Raw genomic sequence first — 22,748 nt, forward strand, 5'->3', positions numbered from 1 at the left:
AACTGATTACTTTTAATATGTATTAAGCGCAATTCGCCATCTACTGTCCAACAGTCACCAGTTTTAAAAGACATTAAGATGGAAGGACCTAAAATCTGAGTCAAAATCAGGGACAGTTAAGAGGTATGCCCCAGTAGGGTTACCACCTGTCCCACTTTGTGAGGGACAGTCCCTCTTTGGGCAGTTGTGTCCTGCAATAAAATTGAAAAAATGGCAAATGTCCTGAGATTTTAGGACAAAAATATTTCCTATATTTTCTTTTAATACTTGCATAAAACAGTTATTTTGTATCTGAAACACCTAAATGTTATAAGGAACAGAATAAGTGACTCAAATGCTACAAGAATAAGCTTTTATTTTGGCAAAAAAGTGAAGTTCTGTCCTTTGTACTGGCCATTGGTATGTTTTGCCCTGCAAAATCTGATGTTTCTACAAAAATGTCCCACTTTGGGCATTTGAAAAGGTGGCAACCCTATGCCCCAGCTACAAAAATTGACTCTTGATTCTTTAGCGCCAAACGCGTATTTTTCGGACGCTGCAAACGCAAACAACATTTCACGGTGTGTTTATTTTAGTACAAAGTTAAATGCGTAGCCTTTAGGTTTTAGTGCCAAGTCTATCGTTACAGCTCCGTTATAGATCTATTATAAGCTGTATAAAGATCGCACTGCAAAGAATAAAGGTAGCATACCTTTTTATTTCACCTTTCCGGTAATACAAGGTGCTCTTAAAATGATATTACGTATTCCAGAATAATGACTTCCACCGAAACGAAACCGTTTACACAAAAAGTTCCCGTCACCATGGTGATGCCGTGCTGGGCGTCAAACACTACTGGACTGGAAAACAAACGTGGAGCTTGCAGTAAAACTCCATTAGAGACTGCTCATCACAGTGCGTAGACAACTGCAAAGTAAACACAGCCCATTCGAGAGTACACATCGATCTGTTAATTCAATTATAATAATACCTCTCAATTCTTTAGCTTATAAATTAGGGACAAAACCAGAACTAATGATTGTTCCTCAACTCTCCCGCGTGAACTGTAAGAACAGAATTATTTGTATCTACATGCATATTTCTAAGACAGAGTCTAGAAGCATCCTTAACAATTTGCGATGAAAATATACTAACTGCAATCATCATGCATTTACCAGAAAATCAGATATTTTATGGAGGGCTCGACAAAAACGGGGACAGTTGAGAGGTATGGGGAGACATATGCCTTATAAACTTGTAGTGCATGTTCCTTGTATTGTCATAGTCTGCAGTTTTCCAAGTGGTGACAGGAGGCATTAGGTTATGGTATTTATGACAATTGTATGCTCAGACAGCTGCTACCCACACAGAGGGAAGGAGTGTTTCACCTTCTTCGTCATGGCGGCTTAGGTCTCTAACAAGTTCTGAGCTCTCCCCAGGCGTCTCGTGGTAGAGCCATCTTGTCACCATTTGCGTTGTCTGTGGGGTTTGCTAGAAATTTACTTGAAACGCCAGAGTCCGAGAAATACTTATCAGTTTTTATAAGCCTAATCTCTGAGCAGTCACAATGTAACTACGGTGGATTTTCCAAGGGGATGATGTAAAATGCAACAGGTAAGACTCAGTCTTAAAGACTGTAGTACATAATCTTACATTCAGAGTATAACAGCTGCAGATTAGAAAATATAGATTTTTTTAAGGAAAACTGACGATGCGCATGGCAAGTGACTACTTTATTAAAGTCGTATAATAAATTTATAAGTAACCGGTTAAATGCGTTCACAGTTTTCCTTTTCATAAACTATATATAAACTTCCTGTTAACGTTTCTGTCCAAATAAAAAATATTTGAACAAGTCAAGGAGCTGTTTGGACTACACACATTTACTGATGAGAGGGTATTTTAATGGAGATTACTTGCTAAAATTAACTGTGTAGAGCTCCAGTTATACATCATTAATGTATAAACAAGTGATAATTCGCGTGTTGCTAGGTCGGGGAAATGGGCAAGGATTTGTTTTCCTCCGTTGTGTTGCTACCCATTTCCTGTATAAATATTTATTTTTACATTTATATCTTTTGTTGTTTTAGAAGAAAAATAATGATAGTGTAAGGTTTCTCAATAGTTTACAGTATATGCAGAGGAGTTAGAATTGCTTAACATCGATACCTTTTGTTTTCAAATACATTTATTGCATATATTTATTTGTATCGATTTATCACTTTTCTCTGACAAATCACTGGAAACCGTATTTGTTATTGCTGCATTGTTTTCCTTTTGTTCTGTGTAACCTTGAATTTTCAGTGGATAAAACTTTCAGCTCGTAATCAAAATACTTGTAATTTGCAGGCACAGAGCAGAATGTAGGTCGCTATCCTTTTTTCTGGAATTCCACAGACCATCTCCGATATCGGTTAGGTTCAGGGCATTAGTACTGGTGGATAAGAAATGATCGTCTCATATTCCCCAGACTGTTATGGGTTTCGGTTAATGCAGCAGAAGACTGGAGATATCCAAAATATAACCCTTTATTAAGTGGTAAATGTGAAACAAGCAGACCAGGTTCAAAGTAAAAAAAATATATATATATATATATATATATATATATATATATATATATATATATATATATCCTTGTTCAGTACGTTAATGTTTGACATAATCACTAGTTAACACACATAAGTATATCATTATTACAAGAACGGTTTTATAAAAAATTGTAATCTATATGTGTAAAAACAAACAAAAAAATGAAAATACATTTTATGCACATCTCTGAATACTAATATAATAAACATATTTCAATCATTTATGCGAACGTAGAAAAAACATTTGTTTCTTAGTTAATAGTTCCTCCTAGTGGCCAAAATAGATTATTGCACACATCAAGACTGGGTCGGGGACATTAGAAAATGTTAGAAACTTCAATTAAACCTGGATAAGACAGTGGTCTAGCAAAATGGTCCATTTTGTTCTTTGTATTCTAAAATTTCACGACATCTTCCTTTAGCGATATTAGTATCTGATATTTTGTCAATACCAATGAATCTATATGTTGCCCCTGGCTATCTCTCAACCTACAGATGAGAGAATCATGGAAAAAGGACATTAAAAATCAGGGACCCTCACGGATACCTAATTACCATAAACTATGCATATTTATATATACACCTTAATGCACACACCCACATACATAAAATGGTTTTGTATTAGAACATTACTTCACCAAATGCGCGGTAGCAAGGACCGCCCAGTGGCACTGCCTCAGAATAATGCTTGTTGCTGCTTTAGCTCCAGAAAAATGCTTAAAGAAAGGTGGTGGCTGCAGGGAGGCTTGGTCCCTTGGCAAAAGCAATTACTGCACAACGTTAAAACAAAGGTGGGGGGGGGGGTGCACGGGTTATGGGCATTAACTGCAAAATGGGAACTTGTGGATACTGCGTACATACGGCCCTTCTGACCCACTTCTTACCCTACAATACAAAGTGACAAAGCTAGTCATTGGTACACTTATAAATATAGAAAATGAGGATGTTACATATTGTGTACTAAAAGCTATAGTAACTCTAAAGGTAAAATAAAAAAGCATGAAGCCTGTATTTAAAAACGTCGAGAGAATGAATGTTCACCATCTCACTGTATAAACTGCATTGCTTGTCAACTCAGCTCTGTCAATCGTGTAGGACACGTCCATTCTGGCGCGAAAATCAGGGTGTGGTAATGTTTTAATACAAAGCCTATAAAATTGTACAGACAGGGCATCATTTTAGAACATTTTTTATTAAACACACTAATTCTCTGTCTCACACACAAAATAATTCTCTCACACTGTCACACACACAATAATTCTCACACATACACACATAATAATAATAATTCTCTCACTCACACACATGCACACAAACACTCAAGAATGAAGAGACATCTGGAAGGAGTAATACTGAAAGGACAGCATAATCAAGTAATCATTACCTCTAAGTGATCAATTCCCTAGAAACAAAACTGTAAGTAAGCAATATCAGTCTGCAAACAGATGCAATTCCCCTCTCTCTCATTTTTATAGATATATATATATATATATATGTATATATATATATATATATATATATATATATTATATAATGTGTGTATATGTACAGAGAGAGGGCAAACACCTCAGAGTAATGCAGTATCACTTTATAACCAGTATACAGCAAGCCACCTTTGATTAAAAAAAAAAAACACTCAAACTGTACCTACCATATCCCCATCTTCCTCAGCAAGATTTGCAAATATATACAGTCTTAAAAAAGCCACCTCCTGTGTTTGACTGCTGCCTGCGCCATAAAAAAATGAATGACTCACCTGGTAATCAATGGTTGCTCACCTTGTACTTCTTGACCCGACAGTCCACAGCACCAGACAAAAATAAAAAAAAAAAAAAAATCCTTAGAGTTGACAGAAAAACCTCAGACCTCCTGTGAACAAATATGGTTTAGCTGGAGCAAGAATAAAGAGGAAAGGCAAGCTAGTGATAAATTCTGCTGCTCATGACTTTCCTCCACTATGGCTGGCAGACAAGTAGTCTTACAGATAAGTGTCTGTACACCATGCACCAACCGACCCAGTCCTTCTGTCTTATTTAGGACTCTGAAGGCTGGAACAAGCACTAAATCCAAAACAGACATACTCTGTCGCCTCTCTCTAAGCACTCAAGCAAAGAAATAGACCATTGTTCTTCCAACACTGGTTAATATGCTGTCTAAGCAGAGCTAACAGAAAACAACTAGCTTCTCAGGTCTGTTGCCATATATTATCCAATCCATGTACAGCACAGGATAGAACTTACAAGCTAACACTTGGCCACAGACTCGCAGAACAGGAAGCCAGCCAATAACATGCTAACTGGGTGCAGTAAAGAGACACTCTGGCTGAACTGTCAGCAGCCAAGAGCAGAAGTCTCTTTACCGCAGAATTTGAAAAAAATATAAATCAGGTGACTGGACATGAGGCTTTAGTTTGATCGAAAAATGAGTGCATCTGGGCAATTCGGGATGTTAGTATGGCCCCTGAGTGTTTTGTGCTGTTTGTCCAAAGAGGTGGACACTCTTTGACATCTAATGCTGTTAAGTTGCTCGGATATTCTGTGTTTCAACATCCTTGAATTCTGACTTGCATAGAATGCTGAGCAATGTCAAATAAATAGATATATAATTCATTCACCATTACAATTTTTGTAAAACACCTGATGTCAAACATTTTTTTTTTTATTTTGGCTGAAGTGAATCGCTTGGTTTTAAAAATATGTTTGCAGAAAGTACAATCGTCACATGAATAACATCCCACTGTTACAGAACTATCAATGTTGTTTTGGACCAGAGACTTTGAAGATCCCTTTTTGAAGCCACTGAAATGTTCAGCTAGGGCCGGATTCATGATTCACACTAAGTGCAGCTATCGTACATGCTGCATGTTGCACTGCGTACATGATAGCACGCTATTAGCTCTACATTTAGTGTAGAGCCTCAAAGCAAGGTTAATTGGCAGAATATGGTAATGAAATCATAACTTGCCAAATTATATACTAATGAACTGGTCGAACATGGCAGAGCTATTCGGGAACCCATAAAGCTATTATGTACACTCAATGTAGTCATTTGCCCTGAAATCCAAAACTCTTTGGATTACAGCCACATTTACACTTAGAAAAAAATGTTAGGGGTTGCAGCTGCCATTAGTAACCTGTATGTGCAAAAGGCTTAAATTCAAGGTACTACTGCTGTTGCTGCCAGTCCTCTGCCACAAAGAAGAATGGTGTTTAGACACTGTTGGACTGCATGACATAGAAATTGTAGTGTGATGCAGGATGGACAGGGAAACACTAGAGGAAATATATAACTTCTGCCACCCTCACCTGAGGTCTTAGGGAAATCATGGAGAACTCATCCTGGTGGAAACAAAGGTATTTGTAGCTTTATGTTTATTTACAGGTACTTTCCAGAGAACCACGGGAGATATATTACTGGTGACACAGGCCTCAGCTTCCACATTATTACCACATTTTCTAAATGCAATGCTACAATATCCAAGGGAGCATATCTGGTTCCTATGCACCCCACAAGAGAGAGAGAGAGAGCAAGAACCACATAGCAATTTTATGCAGTAGAACATTTCCTGATGTTTTGGGGGCCATAGATTGCACACACATATAAATAAAAGCCCCACCCAGTAAAAAGGGAAAGAGGTACATTAATAGGAAAGGATACCACTCTGCAAACTGTCAGGTTGCCTGTAATGCCCAAGGGATCATCTACAGTGTCTGTACAGGTTATCCAGACAGTTTTCAAGATTCACAGATATGGCACACCTGTGAGCTGTACATAAGGTTTGCTAGGGTGACCTTTCACAAGGGCATCTAGTGGGGGATGCAGGTTATGCATTGGAACCTTGGCTTATAACACCCATGTAAAATCCACACAACCCCCGCCAAGCAAGGATACAATGATGCCTGTGACACCCATGCCCTGGCCCAGCAATCAAGGAGCCTCAATCCTCACCACTAACACCAGAGAGGGCATCTCCTATACGAGGAAAGGATAACCAATACACACAGTAAAGTGCAATTTCCCTTAAGAGCACACAGAGATGAGTCAGTCCGGGGCTGGTCACTCCCTTGCTCTCCAGGTCCCCAGTAAGACTCCCCACTAGCACAGATATAGGGTCCAGATCTCGGCCTAGTGGGCAAGCTAAAACCTCTAGCACCCTCTCTCAACCAGTGCTTCGTGTCCCTGCCCAAGTAGGTGACACACATGAGAAGAGTTTATACAACCACACAGACACTTCTGGGAAAGGCTGGCACAGGTTCTCCAGCTGTGCCCTTTTTTCCCCAGACTATACAGTAGTACCAGCTGCCACCACCCACTAATAATTATCAGCTACTCAAAGGCCCTTAAAAGGGTTCCAATTATTACTGTGCAATATTATTATCCAATTGGTAGTATAGCCCAGGGCTAAAGCTATAGGAGAGGCTTTGTACAATTTTACCCAAGGCATGCAAATACTCTAAAGAGTTTAAATTATCTCTACAAAAACCGACCACAGTTCAAAGGTTTTAAAATATTTAATAATAAATAATTAAAACCACAAGACAATACTTTCTACTATACATCGGTAGTCAAGAGTTCAGAGATTACACAGAAATACTTAAAATAATTCAGAAGTACAGTTCTGACATCACAGGAAAACACTTAGTCTAATCTTTCTAGTTCCTAGCTATTTCTAAAATAAAACACAAGTCTAAGATAACTTACATATGAGCAAGACAGTGCTGTGAGTTGGATGATCAAGACAAAATGCTTAATGCCTTCTGATGCTCTCTGTTTAAATTGCTGTTGCAGTTCTGATAAACATTACATCATCTTTTTATACTTTCCTGGTGTTCCCAGGCTGACAGATACTACATTCTTTTGTTGTCTTGCAGCTGCAGGATACTAAATCAGTAAACATTCCACATATAAACTCTAGTAATTATTCCTTAAGTTAAAACAATAGACAGGAAGACTTCATCTAGCCCGTCTGGAGCCGAATTGTAAACGTTAAAGACAGTCCTGAAATAATTTGAACTTTAAAGGGCATACAAGAAATGCTTGACTTAGCTTTCTTTACAGCAGAGGGCAATGTTGCTGCATTGTTATAAGTTCAACATTTCACAGTATATTCTTGCATTTAAGTAAACAAGCCTGTATTTCAACATTTATATTTACAAATGACAGAATTCTATCTGGCCAGGCTGGCAGCCTTCACCCCCCCCCCCCCACCGGAGAACTCAAGCTAGTTTTTAAAGTGACCCTTGAGAAACGCTGCTAGAGAAGGTTAGGTCTATCTGAGTGTACCTCTTCCCATTCCCTGTCTTTACAGCCCATCTGCATTGGCATTGCTAACCCCACTGCGGTGCTGCACTGACATATATGCTTGCAACCCCAGGCTCCATCTTAGCAACTTGGCATTTTGCTGGCTGGCTTTGTTTAACCATGTTAGGGGGTTGTGATCTGTCATAACAGTGAATTTCCTTCCATACAGATAAGGCTAAAGTTTTTGCCGTGCCCACAGTATGGCTAGGCATTCCTTTTCTACCACTGAGTGCTCTTTCCCCCTCTGAAGAAATCTGGCTAAGTACAGCCCCCACCCCATGGTTTGAAGCATCCACCTGCACAACAAATTCTTTGCTGTAATCTGGACTGGCTAATACAGGGGGTCCTCCCAAAGCTTCTTTAAGCTTCTGGAATACCTGCTCACATGCTGGGGTACACACTACCTTATCTGGCCTGTTCTTCCTTGTCAGGTCTGTGAGGGGAGCATCTATGGTACTATAACTAGGGACAAACTTTCTGTAGTACCCTGCTGTCCCTAAAAATGCCCTCACCTGCTTTTTAGTAACAGGTGTAGGCCATGCCTGAACGGCTTCCACTTTGGCAGGTTCTGGCCTTATCTTACCACCCCCACTCTATGTCCTAGGTAGGAGACCTCTGCCATACACACCTGACACTTGCTCGGCTTAATGGTCAACCCTGCCCTCTGTATTCTGCCTAGCACCTCTGTGACATGCTGAAGGTGCTCTGGCCAGGAGTGGCTGTAGATGGCAATATTATCTAGGTAAGCAAGGGTAAACCCTCCTGCTCCTGCTAGGATATGATCTACCAGCCTCTGGAAAGTCGCTGGGGCATTCTTCATCCCAAAGGGCATCTTTGTGAACTCATACAAGCCAAAAGCAGTCACAAAGGCTGACTTATCTAGCACTGGGAGTCAAGGGCACCTGCCAGTAGCCAAGATCAATGGTTGTAAGATACTTAGCCCCACCCAGCTGCTCTAGGGCCTCATCTGTCCTAAGCATGGGGTAAGCATCCGACTCTGTGTGACAATTTAATTTCCTGTAGTCCACACAAAACCTGGTGCTGCCATCCTTCTTTGGCACCAGCACCACTGGGGAGGCCCAGGGACTGTTGGACTCTTGAATCCACCCCCTAGTTCCAACATCTCCTGTACCTCCTCCCTCAGAGTCTGTTTGACTCTCTCCACCACTCTTTAAGGGGCCTGCCTAATAGGGCTTTGGGGTCCTGTATCCACCTAGTGCTGCACCAGGTGGGTGCACCCTGGTTTCCCAGTGAACATGTCCCCAAATTCCTGCAACACTGCTAGGATTTCTCAAACCTGGGTAGGAGATAGCTGCTGGGACATTGCTACCCCTTCCACCGAGGTGTCAGCCCGAGCCTCACTGAGGAGATCAGTCCCCAGATCTCCATCAGACTCCTCCTGCAATCCACTGCTAAAGCTCAGCACAAGGGCCTCCCTATCATGGTAAGGTTTCATCATGTTAATATGGTACAATTTGTGCCCCTGCCGTCTGCCTAGCAGTTCCACCATGTAGTTAACATCACTTACCTTTCTTACCGCCTTGTAGGGTCCCTCCCAAGCTGCTTGCAGATTGTTGTGTCTGACAGGAATGAGAACCATTACCTGCTGCCCCACAGCGTACTCTCTAGCTCGAGCATTCCTGTCATACCGCACCTTTTTCTGTTGTTGGGCTTCTGCCAGATTCTCTTGAGCCAAGCCCATGAGTTCCCTGAGCCTTGTCCTGAGATTTAGGACATACGCCACAACAGATCCTTTGTGAGACTCACACTCACCTTCCCACTCATCTCAAATTAAATCTAGAGGTGCCCTCACCCTATGCCCATACAGCAACTCAGAGGGAAAAAAACTGTGGATTCCTGGGGAACTTCTGTAAGCAAACAGAAGGGGCAAATATTTGTCCCACAACCTCTTAAACTGATCTGCAAATGCCCGTAACATGGACTTGATTGTAGAGTTTAACCTCTTAACAAGACCATTAGTCTGGGGATGATAGGGGGGTGGTCTTCATGTGCTTCACCCCACAGGACTTCCACTGACAAGCCAGCAGGTCTGACATGAAACTGGCACCTCTGTCGATCAGTATTTCTTTTGGGAAACCTACCCTGCTGAAAATCTCTAATAAAGCATTTGCCACTTTCTCTGCTTCAATGGAGGGCAAAGCCACTGCCTCAGGGTATTGTGTAGCATAATCCACTACCACTAGGATATACTTTTTCCTTTTGGAACCTAGGGTACTCAGAGGCTCCACAATATCCATAGCTGCCCTCTGAAATGGCTCCTCAATCACAGGCAAACATCAAAGGATCTCTCACCTTGTCTCCTGCCTTGCCTACCTTTTGGCACTGCTCACAGGTCCTGCAGTACCCTGTTACATCTCTGGAAATTCCAGGCCAATAGAAGTTCTGCATAATATGACTCCTTGTACGTTTTATGCCCATATGACCTGCAAAGGGAATATCATGGGCTATGGCTAGAGGCGCCAGATGGTAGGCTCAAGGCACTGCCAACTGCTGTACTCTCTCACCTTCTAGCCCTCCCGCAGGGGTCTACTTTCTGTATAGTAACTCTTTGTCCCAGTATATAGATTCCCCCTTTCCTTGAGGATCGGGTGCCTCCCTAGCTACCTGCCTCAGGCCTTGCAATGTAGGGTCTGAGAGCTGAGCCTGTCTCAACTCTGTCCTTGTAACCCTTCCCAGCTCCCCTTCACAGGAAGTCTGGCATCCTCTGACAGTGGTGCCTCACTGTCAGCCTGGGTACTACTACTCACCTTTACCTTCACAGTTACTCTGTCCAAGGGACCATCAGTACCCACAAGCAGCTGTGGCTCACATTCAGTCTCACTGCTACAGGGTAGCTCCCCACCGGTCCTGTAGGTATGCAGTCTGTCTGGGTCTCCCCCAGGCTACTAGACCCACATGCTTGTTTCCTAGCCTGACCGCATGTAACTGCATCAGGACATTGTACTGCACTATCAGAATCATTCCCTAGCAGGACATTTGCAGGTATAGCCTCACACACACCTACTTGCTTTTTTTTCCACCCTCCCAATCAAGGTGAACCCTAGGCAAAGGTATTTGGAATGGGATCCCTCCTAAAGCCCTGACTGGAGTAGACTGCCTAGGCAAGTAGTGCTCCTCTGTAACCATTGCAGGCTTTACAGTGGTTATATCAGGGGCTGTGTCTCTCTTGGCAATGGCCTCTTTGCCATTCACTACAATAGGATATAGCCTCTGGTGGTAGTTTGGTACCCTTGCTGTCCCAAGACAACCTACTACTGGCATTTTGTCTTTCCCACTTACTGGCTCCCTCACCTTTTGTTCCCCACCTTGCCTGTGTCGACATCTATATGCCACATGGCCCCACTGATTGCAATCAAAAAATTTAACCCTAGCTCCTGGATATGTACCTGGACTAGTGGCTTCCCCTGCTACCGGCAGATTTCTGTTGGCGTAGTCTGTGCTGCCCACCATGGGTTCCTTTAGATCCATGAGGAGTACTGGAGGTCCCCCTCCTGTGCAGGGCTGCACTGCTTGCCAGGTATAGGTCTCCCTTCTTCCCCAACTCATCTGAAGTAGCACATTGTCTATCAGATAACCAGATCCTCATGTCCTCAGGCAAAGTGCTAAGGGCTTGTTCCCTCACCTGAAGTTCTGCCAGCCCTTCAAAAGTGGTGACCTGACATCCACTCACCCACCTATGGAGTAAATGCTCAGTTCAGCAACATATTCACACACACTTTCATCTGCCTTGTGTTAATGCTAACTGAACATTTTCCTATACATTTCAGGTGTTGGCTTAAACAGTTCTAAAAGACATTACTTAATAGTAGTATAATCAAAACATGCAAAATCAGACATTTTAGACAGTACAGTTACAGCTTTACCATGGAGTAAGGGGGTCAGGAACCGTACCCAGAGCCCTTGGTCAACTTCATACTGTTTACATACACTCTCAAACATATGAATGAAACTATCAAAATTATCCCCCTCTTTAAACTGCAGAAGAAATTTACTGACCTTTTGTGCTTCTGGGGTCCATTTACTCCCTTCCCTATTACCTCCATGACTCTGGCGAAAAGTCAGCATCTCCTTCTCATGCTGCCTCTGCCTCTCTTGTTCCTCAGCTTGCAGATGCAACAGTTTCTCATTCTCCTTAGCCTGCAAACATCGCAGTCTCTCATTTGCTTCTAATTCCACACGCCTGGCCTCCAACTCAAGTCTCTTTAGTTCCAGCTGGATTTTTAAGTTCACTGCAGAAAGGATGAGCTGTCCATTGTCTGAGGGTATTATATCGCCACTGCCAGTCTGATTGTCCTCCTGGTTGCTGTTTTCTGATGCAGCTGTAACCAAGGCTGCAATCAGGTCTGCCTTAGGTAGGTTTCCATGCACCAGTCCCCTAGCCTGGTCTTTGTCAGCTTTCCATACTCCTCTGCTGACATGATGCCTGCTCACCCTGACTAACTAAGCTAACAAAATAAATAAAACCATTGTGATCTGAACTCTTAAGTATTCACTGTGTGGCTATTTTAGAGTACAAAACACCTTCAAAGCTCATTGTACACAAGCTACAGGATTCACTCTACCCACACCACTACAAGCCAGTTAGTATTTTCCAACTAATTAATATGTGATGTAGATATCCCATCGCTGCCAAATAATTAAACTGTGATGCCTGTGCCCTGGTCCAGCAATCAAGGAGCCTCAATCCTCACCACTAACACCAGAGAAGGCGTCTCGTATATGAGGAAAGGATAACCAATACACACAGTAAAGTGAAATTTCCCTTAAGAGCACACAGAGGTCAGTCAGTCTAGGGATGGTCACTCCCTTGCTCTCCAGGTCCCCAATAAGACTCCCCACTGACACAGTTATAGGGTCCAGATCTCAGCCAAGTGGGCAAGCTAAAATCTCTAGCACCCTCTGTTTCCAACCAGTGTTTCATGTCCCTGCCCAAATAGCTGACACACACACACACACACACACACACACACACACACACACACACACACACACACACACACACTTTGAGAAGGGTTTATACAACCACACAGACATTCCTGGGGAAGGCTGGCACAGGTTCTCCAGCTGTGCCCCTTTTTCCCAGACTATATGATAGTACCAGCTGCCACCACCCACTAATAATTATCAGCTACTCAAAGGCCCTTAAAAGGGTTTCAATTATTACTGTGCAATAGTATTATCCAATTGGTAGTGTAGTCCAGGGCTAAAGCTATAGGAGTGGCTTTGTACAATGTTACCCAAGGCATGCAAGTACTCTAAAGAGCTTAAATTATCTCTACAAAAACAGCCACAGTTAAAAGGTTTTAAAATATTTAATAATAAATAATTAAAACCACAAGACAATACTTTCTACTACACAGTGCTAGGCAAAAGAGTTCAGAGATCACACAGAAATACTTAAAATAATTCAGTAGTACACTTCTTGACATCACAGGAAAACACTTAGTCTAATCTTTCTAGTTCCTAGCTATTTTTAATAGAAAACACAAGTCTAAGATAACTTACATATGAGCAAGACAGTGCTGTGCGTTGGATGATCAAGACAAAAATGCTTAATGCCTTCTGATTCTCTCTGTTTAAATTGCTATTGCAGTTCTGATAAACATTACATCATCTTTTTACTGGTGTTCCCAGGATGACAGGTACTACATTCTTTTGTTATCCTGCAGATGCAGAAAACTACATCAGTAAAAGACATTCCACATGTAAACTCTAGTAATTATTCCTTAAGTTAAAACAATAAGCAGGAAGCCTTCATCTAGCCTGGCCGGAGCCGAATTGTAAACGTCACACAGTCATGAAATAATTTGAACTTTTAAAGGACATACAAGAAATGCTTGACTTTCTTTACAGCAGAGGGCAATGTTGCTACATTGTTTTAAATTCAACATTTCACAACATATTCTTGCATTTAAGAAAACAAGCCTGTATTTCAACATTTATGTTTACAAATGACATAATTATCTGCATCTGGCTAGGCTAGCAGCCTTCACAATGCCCATGTCCAAACTAGGGATAAATGTGTGTTCAGATTGATCAAATCAAGCTCTCAGTGTCCAGGCATCTCAGGAGGTGCCCTGCAGTATGATCCAGAAACCTTTGCCAAAATACTCAGTCTGTTCAAGCTGCAGAATATATTTCTCAGAAAAAAGCTTCAACAAGGACAACTAGGGGCAAGAATGCAGTTCCCATGACTGCAGGCAGGGCCAGCAGCTCTAGCAGATACATATGAGGAGTATGAGGGACAATCACCAGATGTAGATGCTGTTGGTAGATGTAGGCAGGCACAATGTACTGTGACTTTGGCTAAGAGGCAAAGGACAGCACAGACACTGAATACCTAAATGAAAAAGTTAAGAAGCTAAGCACATACAAGTATTAGATCTTATGCCTGCAAGACTGCACAACCTTTACTTGACCATATAGTGGTTGTGCTCATCTAGCTTCAGACAGAGACAACCCCCAAGGAAACATCTTGTATCTGTAGTATTAACAACAAAGTCTAGAACCTGTACAGAAAAACAGTAGAGTTGTATAACTGATTACTGTAATATGCAAATACTCATATGTCCCTAAGGTGATGTCCCAGGTGTATGGTAATATCAGTAATAGCTTATGACTGATGTTTGCAATATTTATTTTATTTTATTTATTTTATTTTACATTTGTTAACCGGGCTAGTCTAGCTGGATATATGTCCATTTTCAGTAGAGGCCCAGGGAGAAAAGCTCCACACATTAATCAACATTAAGAGACATATAAAAAGAATTTTAAGTAAATATGAATATACATTTGGTAATAAGAACAACAAATACCTAAGGCACTTACAGTTTATATACTAGATCAGTAGTAAGCATAACATTAAATCATCTAAAGATGATGTGCATAAATTATTTCATTTGAACATTCTATATAAACCAGTGAGCAGGTCAATGTTAGCATCATTTGCACAAATAAAACAGTAAGCAATACTTAAACATCTACTTTGACTGTATTAATATGAATAGTAACAGAAATACAGTGAGAGTCAACAATTACAGAATCAGTCCTTCACAACTGATTATGAACGATGAGTAAAAACATTTACTCTGCAACACATTTACATTAAAAGAAGGTTCTGAGTATGCAAGCATTAGCAACTCTGTGTACACATATATGCACCCCAAAGTCATAAAGAAATGTGCAAAGGGCAAGACACAGTCATTATTACTTGCACAGGGTTAGTGGGGGGAACAGGATTGCAAGCCTGACACCGAAGAAATGAGTGTTTGCAAGTAAAGCAAAAAATTAAATACCTAAGTATCCAGTAGCAAGATATGCATAGCAGTCAACAGTACTGTTTAGATAGGTGGGGTGTGTATGTGTGTGTCAGCATGAACACATGCTAGCGCTATATCTTGACATCTTGAATGGGTGGAATCATGTATGGTAGACTCATCAGGAGTGGGTGGTTCAACGTCCCTGTCCTGACCACAAGAACTACCTCTGCCAGGATTTGCACTGCTAGTTCCATGGCCCTAGCTAGAACTTGGGGTGCTACCTGAACATGACTGATGTCCGCTGGATTATCTGTCATCATAACTATGTCCTGAACCATGACAATGTGGCATACCACATCTCTGTGTGGACACTGCAGTCACTGATGGTGCAGTGAAAGTAGTGCAACTACAGGAGCAGAATCATGCGCAGCCACATCGGCTAACACTGGAGGATTACTTTGTGGCTGCATGGATACCAGCCCTCTCCTGCAGATGTTCCATTACAGACATTGCTTAAACCAGTGTGTCATTCATCCTATCCAAGGAGTCACCCACAGGAAATCCCACATGTCAGAATGCACAGTGTTAAGCACTCACACGCTGTCTTCTGATGCCCTTATAGAATCTGACTGTGCCTCCATGATGGCCCTACACAATTGTGTGGCAGCTACTGACACACCAACATCAGGAGAGGAAGGTGGACAGTAGGCCACTTCTTGAGCACTTCTACCAACCTGCCTGTGTGGCACCTCACCCTCATGATGGCTCTGGGGGAGAATCAATCCATTCTACACCTGGAGTAACCACACTACCCAGATCAACTGTGTTACTCTCACCCTGTCTATGTCTGAGGTCTCTGTGTCATGTATATACATAGGCTTACTGACTTTGTCCAAAATAGAGATGTTGGAGGCACAACCTCCATCTCAGACTGACCCTTTGCACTTCCAAACTGTGCCTCTTCATTCCTGCCATCATTATCAAAAGCTGCCGATTGTCTATCAGGCAGACTGGCAGGATCAGCAGTGATAATAAGAAAGCAATAGAACAAAGAGCGCAATAGAATAAACAATGATCAAACCTATGTTATGTGAAATGTACATTACAAATTAAGAGATGCTAATGCACATAAAACAAATAACTTTGTGTTGCACATACATCTACCTTTTGTATATTAAGAGTACAGGTGATGTGCTTACCATGTGCAGGTGGTCATGCAAAAAGAACCAGATGTGCCCAGATATAATAAAGGGAGATGAAACAAGGATAAGCGTCACAAAGCAAATGACAAAAACTGAAAACCGCTGACGTGAGCTGCAAAATAAGAAGCATCTCATACAGACTTTACTGCCCAGATTACTCTCTCCCCTCAGTGTCTGTTCTATCCCATTCTTGATGATCATTAACAGAACAAAAATATCTATGAATGTATCCATCCAGCATGCACAGAATACATCAAAAAGTAATGTTCCATATGAGCACACACAGCGTAATACAGATCCCCCCACAACCACCAAACAAAGAAAGGAATTGATTACAAATTGCTAAGAGAACAAACATTTCTGTAACTCTGTTGTACATTGCAGCATTAACAAAAATAATGTACGCCTGTCACGGAAAAATAACAGTTTTGTGTGCTAGTAATGCAAAAACCCATCACCTTGCTAATAAGGAATCAACAGTCTTTTGCATTAAGTGCTCGGCTTCTCACATTAAACTTCCCATTAAATGTCAGCATTATTTAGAAAATATTTTAAGAGCTAAGAGATAACTTTTATACATGGCTATGCCAACAGCTATTAAGATTAATGCAGGCAGTAAATCAATATTTGTGTTCTGAAATGCAATCCATCATTAAGGTTAAAATACATCAAGCTGTAAAAACAGCAAACTACCTTTGCAGCAAATTTATTGTTAAAGTAGCAACAAGTTTTTCAAAGCAAATAGCAGTATCAAGCTGTCTGGACTTAGACAGTCTTCCCTACAATGATACAAGTTTTTTACCTACACAATTACCTTTATATGATTTAGGAAAGCAGCATACCTACCATTTCTATGAATTGTTTATCACCACAGTTTGTGTGTACACTGGGTCTGTAATTCTAAGGAAGTACATTACTTAGTGTAGCATATTTCAACTGTAAGTAGCTAGCAGCCTTGTTACGGACGCATAGATAAGGGAATGATGCTCTCAAAATATAGAGACGTGAAGAGCTGCAGTGTTGCATTGTTTTATTTTATATTGTATGATTAAAGTTTAACTGTTGACAGTATCACAGGCATACACACACATAACTGCAAATTACACAGGACAACTTTCAGAACTTGGTTCTGCCATACCAGTTATGTCAACTAATACTATGTCCCATCTTGAGTATGTAACCTCATTGTTTTCTTCACAGTATATGTATGTGCCTGTGGCACATACTGATAATAATCTGAAGTGTGTGTCTGTGTGTTGTGAATGCCCTGGTGTCTTGGGGCTCAAATCCAGAGACTATGCTGTTTCTGTGAACATGAAGATGTTGCAAGACAACGAAGTTGTGGAAACATCAGAATTGTACAGTTTAACTAACTGGTTCATAATGCTTCCTTTATTTAAGCAATTCTTTTTCTTTCCTCTACATCGTTTGCATGCCATTTGGCATTGCACACTCTTGAATGTCAGTGATCCCTAGCAGTGAATGATGGTTCGCTTCCTATGGAAAAAAGTGAACATTTTAATTTGGGTTGCTTTCTGTAGTGCAAATGAGTCTGGGGCCAGTGTGTGGAAGTCAGCATTCTGGATAGTACTCACTGAAGAAAATGCACCTAAGGGGTTTACTTGCTCTTTCGTACAAGGTGTAAGTGAAGTGAATTTAGAGAAAGAAGACAGGTGATGCAGGGTTCAAATCCAGTTAAGTGATCATTTTAAAGGGGGGGTCTGAATGCATATTGATGCACATTTTGTTATATCATTGTTCTGTTGTTTTGAAACTCAGCTATTCACAGTAGTGCTAACATGTGAGCTGTTGCCTGTCCCTTTCCTATTATTATTATGTGGTATTTCCTACAGTCTTGATAATGTATGCCAGAAATTAAAGTTCTGGTGTAGCAAGTAGATGTGAGAAGGATGAATGTGTCACTGTAATGCAGTTCTTGCTGTGGTCATTGCTATGTACACCCTGTAACTGATGTCATTTTCATATTTTTATATTCTTAAAAGAAGCCCAAAGAATATATCCAGTCTCCTTTGGGAAGGCATGGAAGATGAAAAATGAAAGGACCCTTTGGGAACAGTGTTCAGATCAATTAGGTCTAGAACAGGCCTAACATTTTGGGTTTACCAAGCACTAAAATGAATCAAAAGTAATGTCCCAGCCCTTTTTTAATCACGTAAGATCTCCTGGATAGCTATTTTGTAGATGACTTTCAGTACCTTCTTCCTTGCTTTTAATTTGTAAAGGGGTTGGACACGCTGCAACATCAACAAAGGAATCCAGAGATGGGTTTGGAAGGAGATTTATTTATTTATTTATTGAAATTTGTTAACCAGGTTACTCCAAATGAGCCAGGGGCCCATTTTCAGTGTAGACCCAAGGAGAAAAGATCCTGAAATAACAACTAATTATGATATTTACAGAATATTAAAACAGGATCACAGAAATATAGTAAAAGTCAAAAATTTGTGCACACCAGTGCAATGCATAGGCAAAATAACAGTTAACAAGTACAAGATAAGTATTCAGTGACCGTAATCTCTGTGACACAAGTTCCTGGAGGTTTCCCTCCCAGCTGGGACATGGGGAGAGAACCTTTCTTCCCTCCTGTAAGAGAGTTGAACATAGATTGTATAAGTTCTGACTCCATCTTGAGAACCCTGATCATGACTGTGACAATGTGCACCAGAGCCTCTAGTGTTCTGATCTTGCTGGGGACTGGTTTGAGGAGTCTTCCTGTTGCCACAACCCTTCGGATGCTCTGGCTGCATGCAGGAATCACATTTGATGTTGGTTCCTCCCATGTTCTGGTAACAAACAACTTGAAAGAGCATGACATTTAGCATTCAGGCCCATAGGGTCTGGCCTATTTCTTTCATGCCCTTGAGATATTAATTTACTTTATGATCATACAGGACATGGGCCTGATAAAGAAGTCAATAAAATAGCTGCCTAACTATTCTCAAAGAATTGTATTAAATTCAGCTTGGAGTACTGGTGAATGTTAATAGTGGTTTTGCTTCTCCAGTAGACCCTTAAACGACATTATAGCTCACAAAGTCCTCAACGGTGCTGAGACTGTAGGAAGTAGAATTTTGAGTCTTGAGTTTTCCTTTTGAGAAGCTCTTTGACAACTCTTTTGTAACATAGTGTAATTTGTCATCTATTTCTGAAACTACAGAATGTTCTACACCCACAAAGACAAAGTAACAGATCTGAAAGCATGGTTCTTGGAATTTGTTGTTGGCCCAAGACTCTAACCACAAACTAAAACGCAGTATGGGCTGTTGCGATACCAATAATCCACTCGCGGGTACAGAGTTTTTGTCAAAGCATTAGGACTTCATCAGATACCGAACCAAACTTCCCCTATAATTTTATACTCCAATAATAGTGACATAATTTCCTTCAATTAAACAATTAGCTTACTAAGGGTCAATATTATATGAACGAATGTTCATACTATCGAGTATTCTAAAGGGTTAACAAACCTCAAACTCATTATTGTGGGGGCTATGCCCCCCACACCCCCCCGCTAAATATATATACCAACTCTGAGATCCCACTGCAGTGAAGAGAGGGCAAATATTCTGATCTTCACTGTACTGTGATCCCACAAGAAGCAGTTCGATGTCTGGCATTTTCACTCTTAAGAGTGTTCGACATTCTGAACATTTGTTCATATAATATAACCTGCTTACTAATCATCAAATTTAAAATGTAAATGTTCCATTGTCCATAAACAAATCAAAATACATACAATAAAAATAAGATAAAAATGAAGCTAATAATGCCATGGATGTAAAAACTGTGCCTTGTATAAGAAAATGCACCTATATAATTTTTATCAACCTATTACCCTTATATCAAAGGCTGCTTAAATAGAAGGATGTAAAAATGCATGTATAAATAAAGAATATCCACAGGAACTAAACACAGCAACAGTCCTTTCTGAGATGAACTCTATCACAAATATCCAAGGAAATATGCAAAACGAATACTGAATAATCGATTCCGTGAAGAGTAAAAGTTTTTATTCGACACAATAAAAAAGCAGGTAAGCGCTTTCACCATGTAGGCTTCATCAGATGGTCTGATGAAGCCTACATGGTGAAAGCGCTTACCCGTTTTTTTATTGTGTCGAATAAAAACTTTTACTCTTCAGTATTCGTTTTGCATATTTCCTTGGATATTTGTGATATAGTTCATCTCAGAAAGGACTGTTGCTGTATTAGTTCCTGTGGATGTTCTTTATTTATATGTCCATTTTTACTTCTTTCTACGCCGCAGGAGCTTTTACTCTTTGGGGGGTGCTTTATTTCACTTAAATAGAAGGATGACAACTCAATGTTCTTGTTAAAAATGATCTAAAAAATATCTATACATAATCATATGAATGTATAAACAAAGCCACAAATGTAAAAGGACTAATGACATCAGTTTACAATAATAATAAAACAGTATGCAAATATAGTTCGAAACAATAAAAGCATCCTAATAGCCCGTAACAACCACGCCCATGGGAAACTATCCAGAAGCCAAATACATTATAACTTCGTAATTAAAATAAGGGTAGTCACAATCCGTCTGCCCTTAACTCAAGGACTGGAACTAAGGAAATGCTCTCATTCAACCTGGGGGGGGGGGGTTGTTTGCTTCCAGCACCAGTTGCCAGTAGACTTCCCTGTATTCTATCTTGGTTTCCCAAGGACCACCCCAAGGGTCCTGGGGAACCTCTTCTAGAACAAAAAATGTGAAGAATGCATTCTTATATATTAGCTTAAAGAGAGCATTTTTGTCATCTTTTCCTTTTATGTCATAAAGATGTTCATAATTTTTTTAAGCATTTGCTCTGTCTTTCCCACACAGTAGGCATTACAGAACTTACACAGGGCAAAGTATATTACTCCTTTGCTTTTACAATTTGAATATTTGTTAAAGTTAAGTCTATCTCTACTTGGAATAATATATCTATACATCTATGTCTAATATATATATATATATATATATATATGTGTGTGTGTGTAATTATATAGTGTGTGTGTGCGCGCTCAGTGTTAACTATAAAAGAACATTGAACACACTCACATTTATATGTTCCCATATTTCTCCGTTATAAAAAAACGGAGGTGATCCTGTCATTTGCCAGTGAATCTTTTATATTGTACCCTTTCCTGTAGATAAACTATTTGTAAGTAAACCTCAAGGTTTGGAAATCTGGTGAACATGTTCCAATTTCTAACAATAATGCTTTTAATTTGATTCACTTCTCCATTATAATTCATTACAAAGGCCCCTGAATAAGATGAATAATTTGCTTCTTTGGCTCCTTCCAAGCTGTTATCCTCCAGCCTGTACCACCTGTCACTTTGATTCTCTCTCCCTTTCCTAACTTCTACAATGATGTTGTCTACTAATTAGATAGGATATTTTTTTTTTCTAAAAACATTTTTTTTCATCTTAACACGTTCCTCCACGAAATCCATATCATCGGATGTCATTCTAGAAATTCTTATAAACTGGTCTTTGACTATACTCTTTCTGTTTGATAGGGTGGGCAGTGGTGTATTACAATTAGGAAATGGAAAGTATTTCCTTTTGATAAGCAGATGATTTAAAGGTTTTATTATAATCTAACTTGTGTATAGCAACATCCAAGTAGTTTACTAAATTATAGGTAATATTGTAAGTAAATTTTAAAAATTCTGTTGTTGACTCAATGTACTGAATGAATTCCTTTCGAATTTCATCAGTACCTGTTTAGAAGATACAGATGTCATCTAGGTATAATTTGTATAAGTTCCAGTACTTAACACAGGGGGAATTAAAATATATATTTTTGTTCTCAAATATGCAGGACTAGGTTTACATGGGGGCACATGAATCCCCCGTTGCCATCCAGTTTTCCTTTTTTATAATATTCACCTTTAAAATGTAGAAGATTATTTTTTAATACCATTTCCATAAGTTCTAAGAGCAACCTGAACTACTTAAAATTTAGTCCACTATGTTCAGCTAGGGCTGCCTCAAACCACTCCAATGTCGTGGGGTGTGACTAAAAATTAATCAACTGTAACATGGTTTTTATCATACAAATTATTTTACACCCTCTTTAAAAAAAATCCCAAGAGTCCTTCAACATGTAAATGTTCTCATTCCACAGCATTTTTAATTTTTGGTCTATAAACTTAGCTAATGAGTGGGTTTGGACCCATTAGTAGCCACTATTGGTCTTAGCGGGGTGTCCAACACATTTTTATAGACTTTGGGGATGCCAAAGATGGAGGGTATCGCAGGTTTTCCAGTACATAAGAAATTATAGGTGTCCAAATCAATAATTTCTTCCATAAGCAGATATTCGGATAATTTATTTTTGAATATACTACATAGATTTCATTTCT

The 22,748-nt window shown here is 40.1% G+C and overlaps 2 protein-coding genes across 3 annotated transcripts in view; one reads left to right on the forward strand and one right to left on the reverse strand.

Annotated features, from left to right (window-relative positions):
• Positions 1-829, reverse strand: part of CFAP206 (cilia and flagella associated protein 206) — a 1,515,781-nt gene extending 1,514,952 nt beyond the window's left edge. For both annotated transcript variants that reach the window (XM_044069254.1, XM_044069237.1), the window contains exon 1: positions 692-829. The gene's annotated coding sequence lies outside the window, so the exon portion shown is untranslated. The remainder of the gene's footprint in view (positions 1-691) is intronic.
• A 13-nt stretch (positions 830-842) lies between these two features.
• LOC122805110 overlaps positions 843-22,748 on the forward strand; it is an 807,491-nt gene continuing 785,585 nt past the window's right edge. The window contains exon 1 of the mRNA XM_044075326.1: positions 843-1,593. The gene's annotated coding sequence lies outside the window, so the exon portion shown is untranslated. The remainder of the gene's footprint in view (positions 1,594-22,748) is intronic.

Source organism: Protopterus annectens, chromosome 1.part0, assembly GCF_019279795.1.
Source record: "Protopterus annectens isolate FY-2018-M chromosome 1.part0, PAN1.0, whole genome shotgun sequence".
Classification (NCBI taxonomy): Eukaryota; Metazoa; Chordata; order Ceratodontiformes; family Protopteridae; genus Protopterus; species Protopterus annectens.